The 20,083-nt window shown below is 45.9% G+C and overlaps 1 long non-coding RNA gene across 1 annotated transcript in view; it reads right to left on the bottom strand.

The window, feature by feature from the left end:
* The window catches only part of LOC115091490, a 33,021-nt gene extending 22,819 nt beyond the window's left edge, over positions 1-10,202 (bottom strand). The window contains exons 1-2 of the long non-coding RNA XR_003856727.1: positions 9,991-10,202; positions 5,379-5,504 (exon numbers count right to left, since the gene is read on the bottom strand). This is a non-coding gene — a long non-coding RNA (uncharacterized LOC115091490). The remainder of the gene's footprint in view (positions 1-5,378; positions 5,505-9,990) is intronic.
* Between the last annotated feature and the right edge of the window lie 9,881 nt (positions 10,203-20,083).

Genomic DNA, 20,083 nt, shown 5'->3' with positions numbered 1-20,083 from the left:
TAGGCAGCCGCCTAGAGGTACGGCGACGGCGTCTCTGCTAATCCCTTGCGCCTGCGTGTTTGGACGTGCTTGGTCCACGCAGGTGAGAAGAAGCAGCAGAAGGAGTGGCGTGCGCCCCGCCGGGCCATCGCAGGCAACAACAGCATTGGCTCTGCCCATACAGCATTTAGAGTGTAGGAGGAGCGGCAGCGGTAACAGCAGCCCCCCTCTGGCACAGGAAGCAGAGCAGCAACAGCTTCCGAGGCATCAATAAAGAAAAGAGTCTTGACTGCCAAAGGGGCTGAAGGAGGAGGCTGTCGCTGTGCTGCTTCTGATGGGGAGGGGGCAGGAAGTGAGTGACAGCGCGTGCATTTGTGCATGGGGGGGGGGGGGACTGAGAGCATGCCTGTGTGTTTGTGTCTAGGTGTTGGAGCATGTCTGTGAGAATGTGTGTCTGTGGGAGCATGTATGTGTGTGTGTGTCAATCTGAGAGAGAGAGCATGTCTGTGTGTGTCTATGTGATGTATCAGTGGAGAAGAAGGAGAGAGGCTGCTGGCAGAGCTCAACCCGCCAGTGGGTAAAGAAGGAGTCGCCGGTGGAGATCAAGCCGCCAGCAGAGGAAGGCCACCTGCAGCAGAAGAAGGAGAGAGGCTGCAGCTGGCTGAAGGAGAGGCCGGTGTTTTTGTGTGCACGTGTGCCTGCACACAACTTCCGCTCCCCCCAAGCAAGAAAGCCATTGGGCTATGGTGGAGCCCTATATGTATATGTGTGAGAGCCTGTGTGTGTCTGTATGAGAGCCTATGTGCCTGTGAATGATTCCGTGAGAGCCTGTGTGCTTGTGAAGGTTTGTGTGCCTGTGAGAGCCTATGTGTCACATATAGGCTCTCACAGGCACAAACACATACATAATGTATGTGTGAGGGAGAAGGAGCCTGTGTATGTGTGAGAGAGAAAGTGTGAGTGAGTGAGTGAATGTGTTATTGTGCGTGTGTGTGAGAGGCAAGATAACATTTATACATTTCTACCTCCCCCACTCCACAATGATCTCAGGGTGACTGGAAATCAAAAGATCCCAGGTATGGAGGGCAGGAGATTTTTAAATCCTTATTAGTTTTAATTATTGGGTATAATTTGATGTTTCTGCTCTTTTGAAATATTTAATTTTTGGTGGGGAAACGAAACATTTTTTATTCATCAGATGTTTTGAAATATTTTATTGGTGTTTGGGAAATTTTGGATATTCTTATTCATTAACTGAAAGTTTCAAACAGCCTCTACAACCCCTGTCCAGGTCAATTACTTAAAGATTGTCGCAAATACATTTCTCCTTTTCTGCCACTATTAGTTAACCTTTCACTCAACACTGGGACATTTCCGGATACCTTTAAAAAAATCTCCATTCTTCCTATTCCCAAGAAAAAAAAACAGTCAACCCCACCGACATTACTAACATCCGCCAATTGCTTCATTAACCTCTCTAGGTAAAATCATAGAATCTACTGTTCTTCATCAATTAACTGAATACATCAATGACAATAACATTCTTCACCCGAATCAATATGGTTTTCGCAAAGGCCACAGTACTGAAACCCTGCTTCTTTCCTCCTTTGAATCTATCATTCTTGGATTTGATGCCAACATAGATTACATTATAGTTTTTCTTGATATTTGAGCTGCTTTCAAACACTTTAAACCATGACATCCTTCTCGCTAACCTACAGCTTTATAGGTCCTTCGATGGTTCAAATCTTTTTTACTCAATCATCCTCAGCAAGTCAACCTTGGCTTGCATCATTCAGCTTGATATCCCATCACATGTGGAGTGCCACAAGGTTCTTCACTCTCTGCCATCCTTTTGAACATCTACTTACTCCCACTCTGTCATATACTAGCAGGTCTAGCCATAGATTTCAAAATCTATGCTGACAATATAATTCATCATATCTTATACATCCTATTGGCCCAACACACTGTCACTGATCAATCTGTATCTTAAAACCATTAACACTTGGCTATCTCATAATTGTCTGAAACTGAACACCGCAAAACCCAAAATTGTACATTTATCTACCATCCCTCCTGTTGCCCTCCCCCTCATCTTGTATTTGACAACTGTACCATTCCCATCACTAACCAAGCAAGTAACCTAGAAGTCACTCTGGATTCAAATCTATCTATGGCTTCAAATCTATGGATTCAAATCTATCTATATATTAATGTAAAATATTCTTGTTATATTTATTACCATGTTATAATGTAAAATATTCTTATATCTATTTAATACCATGTTATAATGTAAAATAGGGCTGTTACCACCCTATTCCTTTAGTTATCTGGAAACCGATGTGATATCTCGATCGAATGTCGGTATACAAAAGAAAGAAATAAATAAAATAAATAAATGGCTGTTAATATTTCCTCAGTTGTAAAAAACTTCATTGTACAAAATTCACCTTCTAAAAAGATTTAAACCATTGCTGTACCATGTCATATTTCAAACCGTTTTGTAAACTCTAATCCTGTCTGGATTAGATTACTGCAATGCAATATATTTAGGGCTCCCTGATACTATGCTTCATCCACTACAATTAATTCAAAATGCCTCTGCCCATCTCTTTGCCAACATTAAAACCAGAGACAACATTACTCCAACCCTCCTCAGTAGCAGGTCCCCACCCTCTGGATTTCAATTCTGGATACACACAGGCTTTTGTCAAATCCAAAGGAGTTTAAAAAAAAATGTAAAACCCATGTACGCACTGTCGCATTCGGCAAATTCCAGGTAGACTGACCCCTCACTTCTTATTTTCCTTCTCCTGTGATCCTGAAGTTTAAAGTTTTTGATTTCTCTGTTATGACTTGTTTCTGCTACATTTTTACTGATTGAATGTTTTAATGTTTTTAATTACGTATGTTTATTTCTTATAAACCGCCTAGACCTATACATATTGTATAGGCGGTATATAAAAGATTTTAAATCAATTAAATAAATAACTGGTTTGATATATTTATTCTTTTTATGACTATGATTTTACTATTATGATTGATGTTTTATATGTCTTGATTTTATTATTTAATTTTTTATGAAGAATGGTAATGTTTCTGTTTTTCCATTGTTGCTCTGCATGTAGAGGCTGGCTTGTTGTGCACTTCAGTTCTCCTCAGCAGGTTTCTGTTTATATACTTTCTGATCTCTTCATTCTATATTTGGTGAGGGTCTCTCTGTGTTCTGCATATGTGAGGGAGGTGAGGGCGTTCAGTTTTTAAAAATATAGATTTCAGGAGGGAGCTGAGCTTTATTTGATGGGCCGGGGCAGAGACTGAATGAACCATGGGGAGGGGGGGGGGGTGTCAGCACAGTAATTGTTCACAGAGGGCAGCAAAAAACCTAGCAGCAGCCCTGTCACGGATTACCTTCCTCTGGGGCTAATGTCACAAAAGCTGCGGTGAAAACCATGCTAATTTTTAACGTGAGTTTTAGTTTACGTTTGCAGTAAAAACCTATGATCCTTTGGGATGCAGGTAGCTAATGGCATGGAAATGCCACAACATGAGAAAAAAAAACAAACTAGCTATACTTACTTACATATTTGCATATACTTTTTTTTTTTTTACTCTGTAAATCTTTACAAGCAGGAGAGGATTTGGCAGAGGAAATGGGGCAGGATGGAGCATGATTTCCACTCCCTCCACAACCCTGCACCCCTGCAAAAATAAATAAATAAATAGAAATTGAAGTTGTGATATGGTGCTCCAAAATTCCCAATCCTCCCCCCACCCCTATTTCAGAGAACCCCGTCTAAAGGAAGAGAATACTGGTACAGCTTTCAGCTGTTTCAGCAGATTGATGTTAATGTGTTCAGTGAGAAGACAAATCCACCTTCGGAACGCGAGCTAACACTTCTTTTGCCCATGTAAATAACCTTGAAACTTGTTCCCCATGGGGTAATTTCCAAACTGCCTGCCTTGGGACAAAATCAAAGAGTAATTTTAGCCAGCGGGGGGGGGGGGTGGCACCAGTTTTCAAAAGGAAAAAACACGAGTCGCATAATTTTGCTTTGAAAATTGCCATGGGCACAAAGTGACCACAGATATTGACTGCTGCCTTTCATGTAAATATGTTTTTCCTTTGGAAATTAATCTGCATGCATTACATACTTCCCTGACTGAAACACGCCCCTGGGAGGACCTTCTCTCAATCCTTTTGGCTGCATTCAGGGGAAGGCAATTTTCTGACTGCTAATTCATTTGGGTAAAATTGCTTTGAAAATTGTCCTCCAAATCTACAGGATGCCTAAGTTTGGGCTGGGGCTTTTTTTTTTTTTAGGTCCTCTTAATTCAAAGATCTGTGCTATCATAATGCTTTTTGCAGAGGACACTAAAATCTGCAACAAAGTGGACACACCTGAGGGAGAAGCCAAAATGAGAAGGAAGCTATTGGAAACCTGAGGAGCGTTTGAGTGCTTGGCAGCTGAGATTCAATAAAAAAAAAAAAAAAAGTGCAAAGTCATGCACAGGGCCGGATTTACAATATAGACGCCCATAAGCAATAGCGACGGAGGGGAGACGGAAATCATTAAAGGTTTGAGGGGTCTTATCCAGCTCACCTCCCCCCTCCCTTCGAAATAATGGAGAGCGTAGTGGGAGGGAGTCATTCCCTGAAATCAGCAGGAGGGAGAAGGCAGTTGTAACCTCCTTTACTCCAAAAAAAAAAAAAAAATCAGCAGTTACAGGTTCCCTGCCCAGGTCTTACCCTCTCCCCACCCCTTGCTGTTCCGCTGCGTGTCTCCCCTCACCTCAGGGCCGAGAAGCCTTTCTATGTCCCAACCTGTCAGCATTGCCTCAGGAACATCCCCATAACAAAGGCACATGCATTGCTTCTAGCAGACCCTGTGCTGTTCCATCCTTTTACCAGGGCAGCCCATTCAAGGGCCGGAGAGCCACAGGGCCCGCTGGGAGCATGCACACTCCGGTGCAAAGGGCCTGTGTTTGTTTAGGGGAGTTCCCTGTTGCCGTGGAGAGGAGACCTGAAAGAAGAAAGGGTTAACTTTCAGGCCTGGGTGACGGCAGAGGCAGCAACGCTCCAGCACCTATCAACATTCTGCGCTGGAGGCAGTTGCCATGATTGCCTGTGCTAAATCCGGACCTGGTCATGCATCTGGGGGTTGAGAAATCCAACGGAGCTGTAAGAGATGATGGGAGAGAGAAGCTGATGTGCACCAACCAGGAATGAGAGCTGAGACTGATAGCGGCGGATGATCACAAGGCAGCCAGACGGTGTGACAAGGCAGTGGATAGAACCAGAGGGATGTTGAGCTGCCTAGAGAGAAGCATGATGAGCAGAAAAAAAAGAATAGGAAGCAATAATGCCCCTGTACGGGTCATTGGTGATGCCTCACCTAGAATGCTGTGTTGATTTCTGGACAGCACATCTCAGAAAGGATAGAGACTAGAGGCAGTCCAGAAAATGGCAGCTGGGGTCTGCAGCAGAAGCCAAAATAACATGAGACTTGAGGATGTATACCCTGGAGTAGAGACGAGACAAGGGAGATATAATACATACTTAAATACATGAAAGTTGTTAGTCATGCATAAGAGGCAAATTCTTTTCAATGGAAAGTAAGCTATAAGAAGATGGACTCAGGACCAATGCCAGAAAATACGTTTTCACAGAAGGGATGGTGAATACCTAGAATGCCTACCCAGTGGAGGTGGTAGAGGAAAAAAATTCAAGAAGGTATGGGATAAACACAAAGGATCTCTAGAGAGAGAGGCAGTTACAGAATTAAAAACAGTTACAGAATTAAAACAGAGGGCGCAGGGGTAACCCAAATAGAGCAGAAGAAACAACCATGAAAGATCTTGCTGGGCAGACCGGATGGGCCATTTCTCTCTCTCATTTATGTATTTATTTTAAAATATTTAAAAACTGTCCTAAATAGATCAGGGTGGGTTACAAAAATAACATTCATAATAAATTAAAATAAAACAAAAAATGTCATAAAACAAACCATAATAAATGTCTAAAAATTTACTTTAATACAAGTAAAAACAAAATAGCAAGCAAAATATAAAACATAACTCTTAAGCACAATGTAATACTTTCATTCAAATGTAATTAAATGAAATTAAAATAATCTTGTCTCGATTATATGGCATAGAGCAGAAAAAAATGGAATACTTATTTAGCATCAAAGGCACATCTCTCTTTCATGTACTGTATTACTTTACAACAGGTAGGAGACTGACAGAGAAGAGGCCTGAATCTAGTCCCTCCAGAATGAAAACTGTAATAATATGTCTAGGAGATTATTACTATTATTGCTTGGTGGAAGTAGACTTTGTATAAAGGCATCCAAAAGCATTTTAGGGGAAAATAATGCACAAAGGGACTATGGCACACTTGCAAATACCAATGTTATATGCTATAATTAAAAAAAAATCTTCATCACATGCTAAGACTTCTGTTCCCAGTTCCTGACTCTTCATATCAGCAAATGAAAGGGTGTATTTTTAGGATCCTCCATTCATGTTTGGGCTAAGTGTTCTGCTAACTGCAGACACTTGATCTGTATGCCCCCTGTACAGGCTGAGGAAGCTCTCAACAAGATTTTCATCAAGGTAAGTTATGGATTTTTTTATGTTAAGCATTAAGACTGTTTTAAGTGCCAAAAAAACAAAAAATTAAAATGTAAATGATACGCTATACAGGGCAGCGTGTCATTAGGACCAGTAATTGATTACATGGAGGGTGTACAAATGAAGTATGTGCAGTTACCAGAAGCAAAGAGCGCACAGCCCGAATACGTATGAAGGTCCTAGGATTACAGTGTGTCCCTTGTTGATAATGAAGAAGCATTGGATTCTACACAGAGCCGGGACCAGCTTTTTCTGCACCTGGGCCAGATATTCAGAATTACGTGTCCCGTCCCCCCCCCCCCCCTGCCCTGCATAAACACACAGTTGTACACGATGTGGTTTATGCTGCATGCCACATGACAGTGAGCCTGTAACACCCATATAACGAGGATAATGCAACAGCAGTAAGTTATTCCATAAGTGAACGTGTATTGTCACAGCGGCAGAACTGCCAGCCCAGAATCCACTCTTACTGGAGAAAATAATCAGGCACAATTCCAGGCCAGGCCAGGCGGTGGCCTGACATGCAGGAATAGCCACAAAACCAGAATACACAGCAGTGAAGGGAGCAGAAATTGTCCGTCCCCCCCCCCCCCCCCCAAAAAAAAGGCCAAAGCTGTGTATCTCTCCCACCATATCTCCGCCAGTTTGTCTGTCTCACCACACACTCTATCCAGCATCTGTCCCTCTTTCTTTCCCTGCTACCACTCTGCCAACCTCCCTCTCCTTGTTTGTCTCCACACTCTGCCCAGCCTGTCTCTCCCCCCCCCCCCCCCCACACACACTCTGCTCAGCCTGTCTGTCTGTCCCCTCCCCCCATCCCTCACATTCTGTTCAGTTTTTCTCTATCCCCATTACTCTCTACTTGCTGTCCAGCCTCTCTCTCTGAGCGGATGGGCATTGTGGTCTTTTTCTGCCGTCATGTTTCTGTTTCTCTCCTACCTTCACACTCTGTCCAGGCTGTCTTTCCATACTCTGCCCAGCTTCTCTCTCCTCCCCACTCCCTCACTCTGCCCAGCCTCTCAGGTTCTCAGTCTCTCTGTCATTCTGTCTCTTCACACTCTGCCAAGCCTCTCTTCGCCCCACCCCTCACACTCTGCCCAGCCTCTCTTATGCTCTGCCCACCCCTCCACCTCTGCCCCTACCCACATACTCCGTCTAGTCTCTTTCTCTCTCACTTTCCACATTCCAGCCAGTCAATGGTTTCTCCCCCACCCTCTTCCCAGCCTCTCTTTCAGGCCAATACAGTAAAAAAATGTGGGAGAGCGGGCACGCGCACAGGCCACTCTCCTGTGCGCGCAATTCAGTAAATACATTTATTTAAATTAGGCCCGGCGGTAAAAAGAGGCGCTAGGGACACTAGCGCGTCCCTAGCGCCTCTTTTCGGACAGGAGCGGCGGCTGTCAGCGGGTTTGACAGCCGACACTCAATTTTGCCGGCGTCGGTTCTCGAGCACGTTGACAGCCACGGGCTCGGAAACCGGAAGCCAGCAAAATTGAGCATCCAGTTTTCAACCCGCGAGCCGCGGGCCGATTTCAATTTTTTTTTTTTTTTAACTTTTTAAACTTTCGGGACCTCGGACTTAATATCGCCATGTTATTAAGTCAGAGTGTGCACAGAAAAGCAGTTTTTACTGCTTTTCTGTGCACTTTCCCGGTGCCCAGAGAAATTAGCACCTACCTTTGGGTAGGCGCTAATTTCTGAAAGTAAAATGTGCGGCTTGGCTGCACATTTTACTTACTGAATCGCGCGGGAATACCTAATAGGGCCATCAACGTGCATTTGCATGTTGCGGGCGCTATTAGGTTCGGGGGGGTTGGACGCGCGTTTTGGACACGCTAGCTAGCGCGTCGAAAACACGTGTTCAAATGCTGGCTAACAGTGTGCTCCATCGAAGCGCACTGTACTATATCGGTCCGTTTGTCTCTCTATATTCTGTAAAGCCACTGTCTCTTTCCCTACCCCACACTTCCATTCTGACTCTCCACATTCTGCCCTGCTTTTTCTCCCCATCCCCAAAGGCTACCCAAGCTTTCTTTCTCACCTCCCTTCTTTGTCCAGCCTCTCTCCCTCACCTTCCCTAAACTCTGCTCAGTCTCTCACGCTGTCTTTCCACAGTCTGCCCAGCCTCTCTCTCACCTTCCCCAAGCTCTGCTCAGTCTCTCGCGCTGTCTTTCCACAGTCTGCCCAGCCTCTCTCTCACCTTCCCCAAGCTCTGCTCAGTCTCTCGCGCTGTCTTTCCACAGCCTGCCCAGCCTCTCTCTCACACCTTCCCCAAACTCTGCTCAGTCTCTCACGCTGTCTTTCCACAGTCTGCCCAGCATCTCTCTCACACCTTCCCCAAACTCTGCTCAGTCTCTCACGCTGTCTTTCCACAGTCTGCCCAGCCTCTCTCTCACTTTCCCCAAACTCTGCTCAGTCTCTCACGCTATCTTTCCACAGTCTGCCCAGCCTCTCTCTCACACCTTCCCCAAACTCTGCTCAGTCTCTCACGCTGTCTTTCCACAGTCTGCCCAGCCTCTCTCTCACACCTTCCCCACTCTGCTCAGTCTCTCATGCTGTCTTTCCACAGTCTGCCCAGCCTCTCTCTCACCTTCCCCAAACTCTGCAGTCTCTTACACTGTCTTTCCACAGTCTGCCCAGCCTCTCTCTCACCTTCCCCAAACTCTGCAGTCTCTCACACTGTCTTTCCACAGTCTGCCCAGCCTCTCGCTCACCTTCCCCAAACTCTGCCCAGCCTCTCTCACTCACCTGCCTCACACTCTGCCCAGCCTCTCTCACTCACCTGCCTCACACTCTGCCCAGCCCCTCTCAGTCTTTCCTTTCAGCATTTTCTCAAACTTCCCTGCTTCCCCCCTCCTCCCCATTGTGTTTCTTATCTTGCCCAGGCCTTCTATTTCAAACTCCCATGGCTAGCAGGTGGGCTTCAGCCTAAGATGTACATTTAAAAAAACCTATTTGTTGTATTCTATTTACTCACTTGTTAGAGCAAGGTAGTGCCCCTTTTATGGTCGATGTCGCATTCAGCCCTGAGCTGGCAGAGACTTGTGGCACCCTAATGTTTTGTGTTTTTTTTTTTACTCTGAGCACCCAGGCAAGGGAAAGAAGCTGGCAAGATACAAGAGAGTCAGCATCCCACCTACAAGGCACGGGCAAGCAGCAAGAACTCTCCCGATGGGCTCCCTTTGCATTTGGTGGAAGTCCCTGAGGAGCTGCACGGCAGCCCCGGAGGGGAAGAGTGGTGCTGCAGACACTGCTGTCCCATGCAGGCAGGAGTGATCAGAGAGAGAGAGCGAGCTCAAGGCAGCTGCAGGGCATCTGGGCTGGCCGCTGCTTTCTGCCCCTCAGAACGTTTTGCAACTTTGAACTTACTTTTTTTTTTATGGCTGCGACCCGAGGGGCAATGCTCTGTAGATTCAAAGGGGAGCTACAGTTCCGAGCCCAGCAGCAGCAGACCCTCTTGAGTCCTAGAGGTGGTCTGGTCGGCAGGGTGCACACCAGACGCAAAACGGGTTTGCATGTGCTCCAGGCCCTTTTTAAAACTTGCTTGCAGGAAGTTATGTCTTTGAGGTGCAAGCAGTAACTCAAGCGGGAGGGGGACTATTTTAAGGCGTGGGAAGGAGGCGTTGTTGTTGCTGCTTCCGCCCTTCTCGTCACAAGCATAGGGGGAGGAGAGAGGGAGAGAACAGAGGCAGAGTCGTTGTCCGGGACGGCCCTTGAAGTCCTCCCTGTTCCGACGCCCATGGCCATGCTGATGCCTGCCCTAGAGATGCACAATGCAAGGTGGGACGATCACCGCCGACGCCCCCTGTGGTGCTGCACCCAGGGCAGCCCCTCCCCGTTTCCCCCCTTCCCCACTATTCCCTGCACTGATGCTATATCATGTAATTATATAGGAGGGAAAAAGTCAAACCGAAGAAAAAAATGAATTGGGTTTTTGTGGGCAGAACAAAAGAAACATGAAAAATTGGGGGAGGCAAAATCATCTAAATAGGTCATTGCTAGCACAGACCAAAAAAAAAAAAAAGGACGACTGGGAGAAGTGGTAAAGCATAGAGAGAAAGATGGGACCCATGCTGGAAGTGAAGGTGAAAAGGTAGACTTAAGGAATTCATGTAATCACTACAAGACTTTGGCCTCTACTGGTGGGCGCACAGAACACCGGGCATGGACCTTAAATTATATGCAGAGCCCGGGACAGTTCTGCCCTGAACTGAGTTAGATCATACCATGACTGATTATCTGCAATTCCTTAGCCCCCGAGTTGCTGTTCATCTGCTTTTCAAGTTGTCTTCTCTAACACGTTTATCAAGCAGTTTGATATTCAGCATTATACAGTGTTTTTTGCTTCTGTAAATAGGAGAATCCCTAATACTGTTTTGCAACCGTCTGCTTCCTTGCATCATATCCACGGTCATGACTCCTGGTTTCATATACACATTGATGGCACTCACACTGATTTCTCAGCCTCTTCTGACACTGCAGAAGTGATTGAAAAATTAAACGGCTACACGTTGGACCGACACTCTTGAATGTCTGCAGAATCTCTCTTTAATGTTTTCCTTAATAATGTGTTTTTTATCCTCATATCAATTGGTCAGGCTCCTCATTCAGAGTCTGAAGGGTAGGAAGCTGTTGTATAAATTACTTTTCATGGATATTTTTCTCAGGTTGTTTAATATTCTCTTACTCATTTCAGAAGACCTCGTAGGTCAACCACACTCCAACTTTTCCATTCATTGAGCTACTTTTTTTTTTGCAGCTAGCTGAGCTTAAAAGAGCCTCATCTGGTGATTATTTCCTTTTAACCCTCGGAATTGAATCCTTATTCGCTTCAGTTCTGTGCTATTTTCCCAAGCCGTGTGATCTTAAGGATTATTATTGTAGTCCCCATGCTGCCTCCCTCCCAACCCTCAGGTTACGCACCCCGATTGTGGGCTGAGCTTCTGTAGTCACATCAGTATGCATTTTATAACTGCCAGCACTTGGCGGTCATCCCAGCTCTTTATTTTCATTGGATTCAATCGAGCAAATCTGGGGTTGTGATGCTAACTCATGGTTAACTGCTCACATGGAGAGGTGGGGTCAGAGAAGAAAGATATATGCAAATAGTGGGATGAAATGGATAAAAGAAAGCAATGAGTGGCAGAAATAATAAAGGAAGTCTGGTAAACCTATTGAAGAATTAAAAAAAAAAAATAACATAATAGTACAATAGTCACTCTATTCATCATTGAAATTAGAACATTTATACTATACAGGCCAACGTATCGACCTGTATTTATTTTAATATGTACATTTGATCAAAGTTTCACATATAGTACTATGAAGATGTAATCTTTAGTCTCCACCACCAGGATGAGAACATCATTTTTATCAAAAGTAAAAAACACTGCACAGATCCACTGACTAGACTCTGTAGCACCTCCTTCCACTCCCTACTCTCTTCCCTTCCTCCTGCTTCTTCCTCCTTTGTTCCTCTGTCTCCTCCTCTCCCATGCACACAAGTTATCTTCTGTCTGACTCCTCCTTGCACATTGCCACTAGGCATGTGCTTCATTTTATTTTATCGGATTGTGCTTCGGTTCGGGTCCCCCGCAGGAAATATCAGTTTTCCCATGATTCGCGGGTTTTTTATCTTGTGTCAGTTGCTTAGGTGTTAGTGCACACTAACAGGGGTTTAGTGCGCAATAACTCTATTAGTGTGCACTAAGTCATGTTTAGTATGCACTACCTCGTTTTCTAATTCTGGAGTTAGTGCGCCCTAATAGGACTTAGGGCGCACTAACTGGTTGTTAGCACGCACTAACAAAATATGTTACCAATAAGATAAAAAGTGTCAATTGGGGGGCAGTTCATTAGCTAGAGGTATGGTTCTGCATTCCCATTGGCTGTTTCCTTCTAGCTAACGATTTACTTCCCAATTTACACATTTTGTAACTTATTGCCAACATTTTTTGTTAGTGCGCATTGTGCATGCTAACAACCAGTTAGTGCACCCTAAGTCCTATTAAGGCACACTAACTCCGGAATTAGAAAACTAGGTAGTGTGCACTAACGGGAGTTATTGGGCATTAACATGTAATTAGTGCGCCCTAAGCCCCGTTACGGCGCACTAAGGGGTAAATTTTAAAAGCTATGTGCAGGTGTCCATGTGCATGCGCTACCCGGTGCGCACACATGAACGCCCCATTTTATAACATACGCCCTTCCCCCTACTCTATCCTTCTTACTCCTTCCCCTAACCATCCCACCCCCTAGCCCTATTCTAACCCCCCACCCCGACCTTTATCTTACCTCTTGAGCCTCCCTCCGGGCAGGCGCAAGTTGCGTGCGCCGGCAGCCTGCCGGCACACGATCCTCCAACACAGCGGCAAATGGCCGCTGTGCCGGAGGCCTCTGGCCCCGCCTCATCCCCGGACTGCCCTGATCCACCCCTCCCCTTTTTCAAAGACCCGGGGCTTAGACGCGTCCCGGGGCTTTACGCGTGTCGCCGGGCCTTTATAAAAGATTCCTGGCGCGCTTAGGGCTTTGAAAATCTGCCCTAAGCCTATAACTTACGTAGTGTGCACCAATGGGATTTAGTAAGCACTAACTACATGTTAGTGCGCATTAACTCCCGTTGGTGCGTGCTAATACGAAAAATGAAATTTTCCGAATTATCAGAAAAATTCCCTTCGTTTATCGATTTTCCCGATCTATGACGAATTAGACAATTTTGTTGAAATTTTCTAATTAGTTTAAAACGAATGCACATCTCTAATTGCCACCCATTAACATGTCAAGACCGAGACCACTGCTTCTCCCCTCTTCCCTCTCTCTGCCTTCCTCCCTGTTCTTGTCCAGCCTACATCCCCCCCCTCCTCACACACACACACATACATAATCATCTACTCCTCCTTCTGCTTCTCTCCACCCAGTTTCTTCCCTTCTCCTCCTCTGGTCCTCCTCAACATTCCCAGCCCTCACCTGTCTCACACCTGGCACATGCCTTACATGCCTACTCGCTCCCCTACCACTTGCCATCCTCTTTTTTGGCTCACCCAAGTGTTCCTTCTCAGCTGTCAGTCTACAGCAGCATTTCACTCAGTTTGTGGTGCAACAGTGACAAACCAGCTGCAAGGGAAGAGGAAAAGCCGCTTAAGCAATTCCTATTAAAAAAAAAAATAATAATAAAACTGGTGGCTGGCTGAGAGAAGGAGAAAGGATTTTTTTTTTTTTTTTTTTTTAATAATGGTGGCTAGCTGGAAGGAGGGGGAGAGAGAGATTCTTTTGTTTTAAATAAGAGCAATCTTTTTAGAAAACAATTTTATTTAATTGGCTAGCTACTTCTTTAGAATGACATGGACCAGCTGCAAGGCTAACCCCTAAGATGGAAAAGCAGGAGGAGAGAGCCATTGCCCACTTCGTCCCCTGCTCCACTTATTAACCTCAGGAGGAATCCACCCTGCCTCCACTCATCAGCTCTGCAACCACTCTATAGCTCACATAATTTATGAAGGTAGCTAGCTGGTGTCTAGCATGCAAAAGGTGGGTGCAATAACCGGGCAGCCTGGACACCATGGTTCAGCCCCGCCCCCACCCATCCCGGCTGGACACCACAACATTACACTCACAAGGAAAACGTGACATGTAACTTGGATGAAATGGCCGCAGCTATTTATTAAAGTACCCTAACAGGGGAGTCTAATTTAGGTGCCGAGTCCTGCCACCACTGCCTATTCTCAGCCACCAGGCAGGCACTGATATCTCCGAATCTTGCTGCCCAAGTGGAACTGAGGGGTCTCATGCCCTGTGAGCCCCTGGACAGGAACCATGACCACCTTCACCAGAGGGGTCCCGGGAAGGCCGCTATGCAGCAGGCTCCTCCGGAGCCCCTCTCAAATGTGCCTGGCTGTCGATCAGTCATGACCTAATCCCTGGGCCTGACATTTGTCCTCCATGGCTAAACGCCGAGTGGTGGCCTTAAGGCCCCTCTCATCCTTCCCAGCACCTCCCTGCTTCCTTCTAATGCCTCCTGTGTTACAATAGCCTTTCTTGGGCTCAGTCGCCACCGCCAAGGGGATCCTTTCATGCGCGGGCCAGGAAGTACATGTCCGCTCACACAGGATGGGCTCCCTCCATACAAAATGACTACAGCTCATGATTCAAATCCATAAACAACCTCTGAATAGCCTGCAGAAACAAATAATTTCCTATATTTGGCAATTTTACTCCATCTGAAGAATACAATTCTGCACAATGCACGTCCACCCATTTATACCTCAAATGATAATCATCCATGCATTGAATGGCCTTGGCTACCTGCCGATTGAACTTGGCATAGTACCTTCCCGACCATCCAATGCTCAACATTTTTCACTGAGGTATGATTTCAGACCAGAAGATTTTTTAGGATGGCCACGATGAGGCAAGGCAGCTCAAGTTGTCCCTGATTGTTTTCAACAAAGCGAGGCCAGTACCATTCCCCAAATCATTGACACCAAGATGTATGATAATAAGGGCTAGGGGTGCCCGACCTGCTCCTTTCACCTGCAGCATGGGCCAAAGTTGGTGCCAACACATACTATCTTGACCCAGGCACTTTATGGTCCAGCCTTTTCCCGACAACTCAAGGTCGCACCCAAATTTCTCATTCATGGCCTTTTTAAGTGCCTGAATGAGTGGCCAAATATTCATACAGAATGACAATGGACAGCAGCTACAAGTGAAAGAAGAACTTAAGTTTTGGTTTGCACCCAACTGGGTGCAAACGCAGGGGAACCGTTGTCATACCTAATGTATGACGCAAAAGCTCTGAATCTCCATTGACCAATCTGCTGTATGACAGTCTGTGGGAAACCGGCAGTGGCAGCACTAGAAGCGGCATCAATGCAGAATGAGCGAGTGCCGGAACATTCACTCTGAAGCCCGGCTTCTGCCAATGTTTTCTTGAAGACTGCTGAAAACTGATATCTGCTTAATGGGTATTTATTCCTGTGAAGTAAGAACAAACCATCCGCTTTTGTGCGTAAGGTTAAGTATAGAGTCACATCCGCAACCGGACATGTTAGTAAACCTTTAATGCTGTCAAGGTGATGATTTGACCACACGCCCCTTGATCAGTCTTGCACTGTCTCAATCTTAGGTACAGCGTGACGCTGACGTCCTCCTGCAGTTAGCCCCGTAGCTGTGATGCGTTCCATGATGGCGCTGTAAATTCGCTAATGCACAAGGCTCCAAAGAATGCGAGCACAAAGACAACCTGGAAGAGCATAGTCTCGAACTTGTCCTCTGCTAATGAGGGCAAGATGTGCCAAAGCAGTAACAGGAGGTCATGGGTCAGCAGTCTCCATATGTTGTGCCGAGGTAACAACTCTCTGGCCCAGCCCAGCATCACCCTTTTGACAGCGAAATACCGTTCTGTGCAGCCCATTTCCAACTTCAAAAAAAATGCTAGAGCAGCTAGGTGTGAACGAACCATTTATTTATTTATTTATTTATTTATTTATTTATTTATTTAAAAACTTTTATATACCGGTATTAGTATGCATACATCATACCGGTTTACAATGTAACTTAAAAGGCAGAAATTACAATGAACAGGGAGGGCGAACAAGGAGGAGTATACAAAGAGCAGGAGGTGGAGGAATTAAAGCAATAAATAAAACTGCAACGGACTATTTACAGGAATATACAAGGCGTAGGCAAGATACTTGCGGAAGTCAGTGTACTTAATCAGGGTAGGCTTGTCGGAAGAGCCATGTTTTAAGTTTTTTTCTGAACTTAGAGTGGTAGGGAGGGCGTTCCATTGTTTAGGGCATGCAATGGATAGTGCACGGTCCCTAGTAGAGGAGAGGTGGGCTTTTTTCAAAGGGGGAATGGAGAGGGTGCCTTTCTTGACAGTGCGAGTGGGTCGTTCAGTGCGTATAGAACGAAAGGGTTCATCCAACCAATTGGAATTGTGCGAGTGGATGGACTTGTGCACTATGGTTAGAATTTTGAAGAGAATTCGGGATGCGATGGGGAGCCAGTGGAGTTCTTTGAGTATAGGGGTAATGTGATCAGCTTTCCTTGAGTTGGTGATGACCCTGGCGATGGCATTCTGGAGCATTTGTAAGGGCTTGGTGGTGGAGGAGGGTAGGCCGAGGAAGAGGGCATTACAGTAGTCCAGCTTTGAGGAAAGGGTGGCTTGGACGACGGTGCGGAAATCATGATAGTGGAGGAGGGGTCTGAGTTTCTTCAGGATGTGAAGCTTGAAGAAACCTTCTTTGAGGATGGAGTTGATCTGTTTTTTGAGATTAAGTTGTTGATCTATGATAACCCCAAGGTCTCTTACTGTGGGTTGGGGTGTTATGACGTTGAAAGCTGGATCGTTGGAGATCGGTGGTTTGGGAGGGAGGTGAGGAGAGATAAGGAGCAGCTCTGTTTTGGAGGAGTTTAGAGCGAGGTGGATGTTGGTGAGGAAGTCATTTATGTTGGCAAGACATGTGTTCCAGAAGGCAAGGGCATCTGAGAGAGAGTTGTGAATGGGAATGACGATTTGAACGTCATCTGCATAGAGGTAGAATTTGAGGCCGAGGTCTGTGAGGAGCTGACATAGAGGTGTGAGATAAATGTTGAAAAGGGTGGAGGAGAGGGAGGAGCCTTGTGGGACACCTTGGGACAAGGGGTAGAGTGTGGAGTTGGCGTTTCCTATCTTGACGGAGAACTTTCTGTTAGATAAATAGGACTTAAACCATAGTAGGGCTAGGCCTGAGATGCCTATTTCGGATAGCCGGTTGATGAGGAGGTTGTGGTTGATGGTATCAAAGGCAGCTGAGATGTCGAGTAGGGCGAGGAGGTAACAGTTGCCTCGGTCCATGCCTATGAGTAAGTGGTCCGTAAGGGAGAGCAGGAGGGTTTCTGTATTGAGGTATTTACGGAAGCCGTATTGGGCTGGATGCAGAATGTTGTTGCTTTCTAGATATTCTGTAAGTTGGATGTTTACAATCTTTTCCATAATTTTGGATAGGAAGGGCAGGTTAGAGATAGGGCGGAAGTTAGCGGGGTCTTTAGGGTCTAGTGTTGGTTTTTTTAGGAGGGGCTTGACAATAGCTTGTTTGAGAGCACCTGGGACAGAGCCTGAAGAGAGGGAGGAGTTTATGATGTCTGCGATGGGTTTGGATATAGTATTCGGGACAGTCCCTGCTGTTTGGTGTTTTCTATGTAGCTAATCAAGAGATCCTCTGGAATCTGATGATCAGACCAGCTGTTCGCAATGAGGAACGCCTTCACTTTGTTGCAGTTTCAAATGTAAGCACTCCATGTGGAAGACGTGAGTGATCTTCGCAGTATCTCACCAAAACCAATGCCTCCTGATGCATCAGAGTATAGCAAAGGTTATTGCTGCTGACTAGTCTAGGAAGCCATGCTGAAACACCATTAAAGTCCTTGAGGAACTTAGACCATGAAACTAGGTCTTCCCTAATTGGCCTGCTTATCTGCAAGCAGTGGTGGTCACGAACCAGACCTACCGTGGACCGGATTAAGCGGCACAGGAAAATCCTGCCCATAGAAATGACTCGCACGGCAAAGGCCAGGCTGCCTACGAGGGACCTCATGTGCCTCAGCGTGACTTTCTTGCTCCGCATGGTGATAGACACCAGATTGGTCAGTTTCACTAGCTTGTCACCTGGGAGTCTGGATTCTGTTTGTGTGAAATCAAGCTCGATCCCTAAGAAAGTAAGGACCATTACCAGGCCTTGAGACTTGTTCTCTGCCAAAGGGATGCCAAACCTCTGCACCAGCTTGTGAAACGTGTCAATAAACTTAACACATTCAAGTGTACCTCCTCTTCCTATAAACAAGAAATTATCTAGATAGTGAACTAGTGACGCTAGCTCAAGTGCCTCTTCGGTTGCCCAATGTAAGAAGATACTGATTGTTTCACAGTAGGCGCACAAAATTGAGCATCCCATTGGCAGACATTTGTTGTAATAGAAGGCCCCCTCGAAATGAAACCCGAGTAGTGGAAAATTGCTTGGGTGTACCTGTAGTAGACGAAAAGCAGACTCAATGTCCGTTTTCACCATGAGAGCACCCTGTCCACAGGATCTTAGTAGATACAATGTAGCATGAAAAGATGCATGTTGTACCGAGCAGTATTCCGAGGGAATATGGTCACTAACAGAAGCCCTCACAGGATGAGATAGGTTATGTATAAGCCTATATTTTCCAGACTCCTTTTTTGGGACAACTGCCAATAGTGACAAAACAAGATGCTCCAATGGGTGCTCAGTGAAAGGGCCAGCAATCCGCCCCAGCTGAACCTCTTTTCTGAGTTTCTCCCTGACCATGCTGACACCTTAACAGATTGCAGCTGACCAGCATGAGAGATAAGAAAACTGTCTCAGAAATGGTTCAGTAAAGTATTTTCCCCCACCCTATTAGGGTAATGTGCCAACCAGGGAAACATCGCCTGCCAGTTTACTGGGGTCGGAGTGATAACCCAGCCACACCCTTTACTTATCCTTTCGTGAGCATTTGTTTCCTGAGTGGAGTGCTGCGCACCGATTACAGACGTGCTTATAGCTGCAATTGGCAGCGGAGCAGGCTCCCCAGTTGTATGTTCAGCAGATGTCACTAGGGACTTGCATGCGCTTGGCTTGCCTGCCATGTGCCTGTTCTCTACGAAAGGACTATGAGCTCGCTTTGGAGTCAAACACTCGTGCCATCATTCTTGTGAGCCATAAGCTGACATCCTGTCTTCCCCAAGAAATAGCGGACTTATTGGCCATTCTCTCACAAACGGCCTCATCATAATTAAGTCATGCGAACCCACTGTGCTCTTTATAAGTGCCCAAAATATTGTCCAAATCTGTGAATGGGGCTGCAATACAGCAGTCTCTTTATGCACAATTACAGAAGCTATTTGAGCAAATGCACGCACCCAGTTAATGATCTCTCTCTGTGTGGGCTTGGCTGCATCCAGTTCCCTCTTAGTCTGGCCCTGCTTCCTATGTCCCTCCAACAACGGAACAAATCAATGTAGTGCCTGTGTCTGATACAGTGTCTATGAGTTTTGGGCACAGATTCCCAAAGTTCATGCTCCACTCCAGGCTCTGGGGGCCATACAGTGTCCTCATGGTCTGATCAACTTGCCAGAGAAGAGGAATCCAAACTTCTGGAAGAAGAGTAAGACGAACTGGATGATCCACTATGTGAGGAAGATGAAGACTGCCTGTGACTTGCGCTTGTACTTATCCCTTCTTCTGTGTTCCTTTTGAGAAGCTTTATCTACGCTCCGCGAAGCAGACTTACCATGTCTTCAGTTGGCCATGGCACTGGTGCAGTAATCTCTGCAGGCGGATTTGGCGTCTGGGCTCTGCTACCCATGTCGCTGAGAAGGGGCTCTGTTGAGCACTCCGGTGATTATTACCGACGTTGACTGCATCTCTCATCACTCCCAGTTTGATATGGGCTGCTTAGAGGTGCTGCAGGGGGC

This window comes from Rhinatrema bivittatum, chromosome 5, assembly GCF_901001135.1.
Source record: "Rhinatrema bivittatum chromosome 5, aRhiBiv1.1, whole genome shotgun sequence".
In the NCBI taxonomy this organism is placed as follows: Eukaryota; Metazoa; Chordata; class Amphibia; order Gymnophiona; family Rhinatrematidae; genus Rhinatrema; species Rhinatrema bivittatum.
Note: the sequence above shows the minus strand (reverse complement) of the source record. Positions and strands in the feature narration are given on the sequence as shown.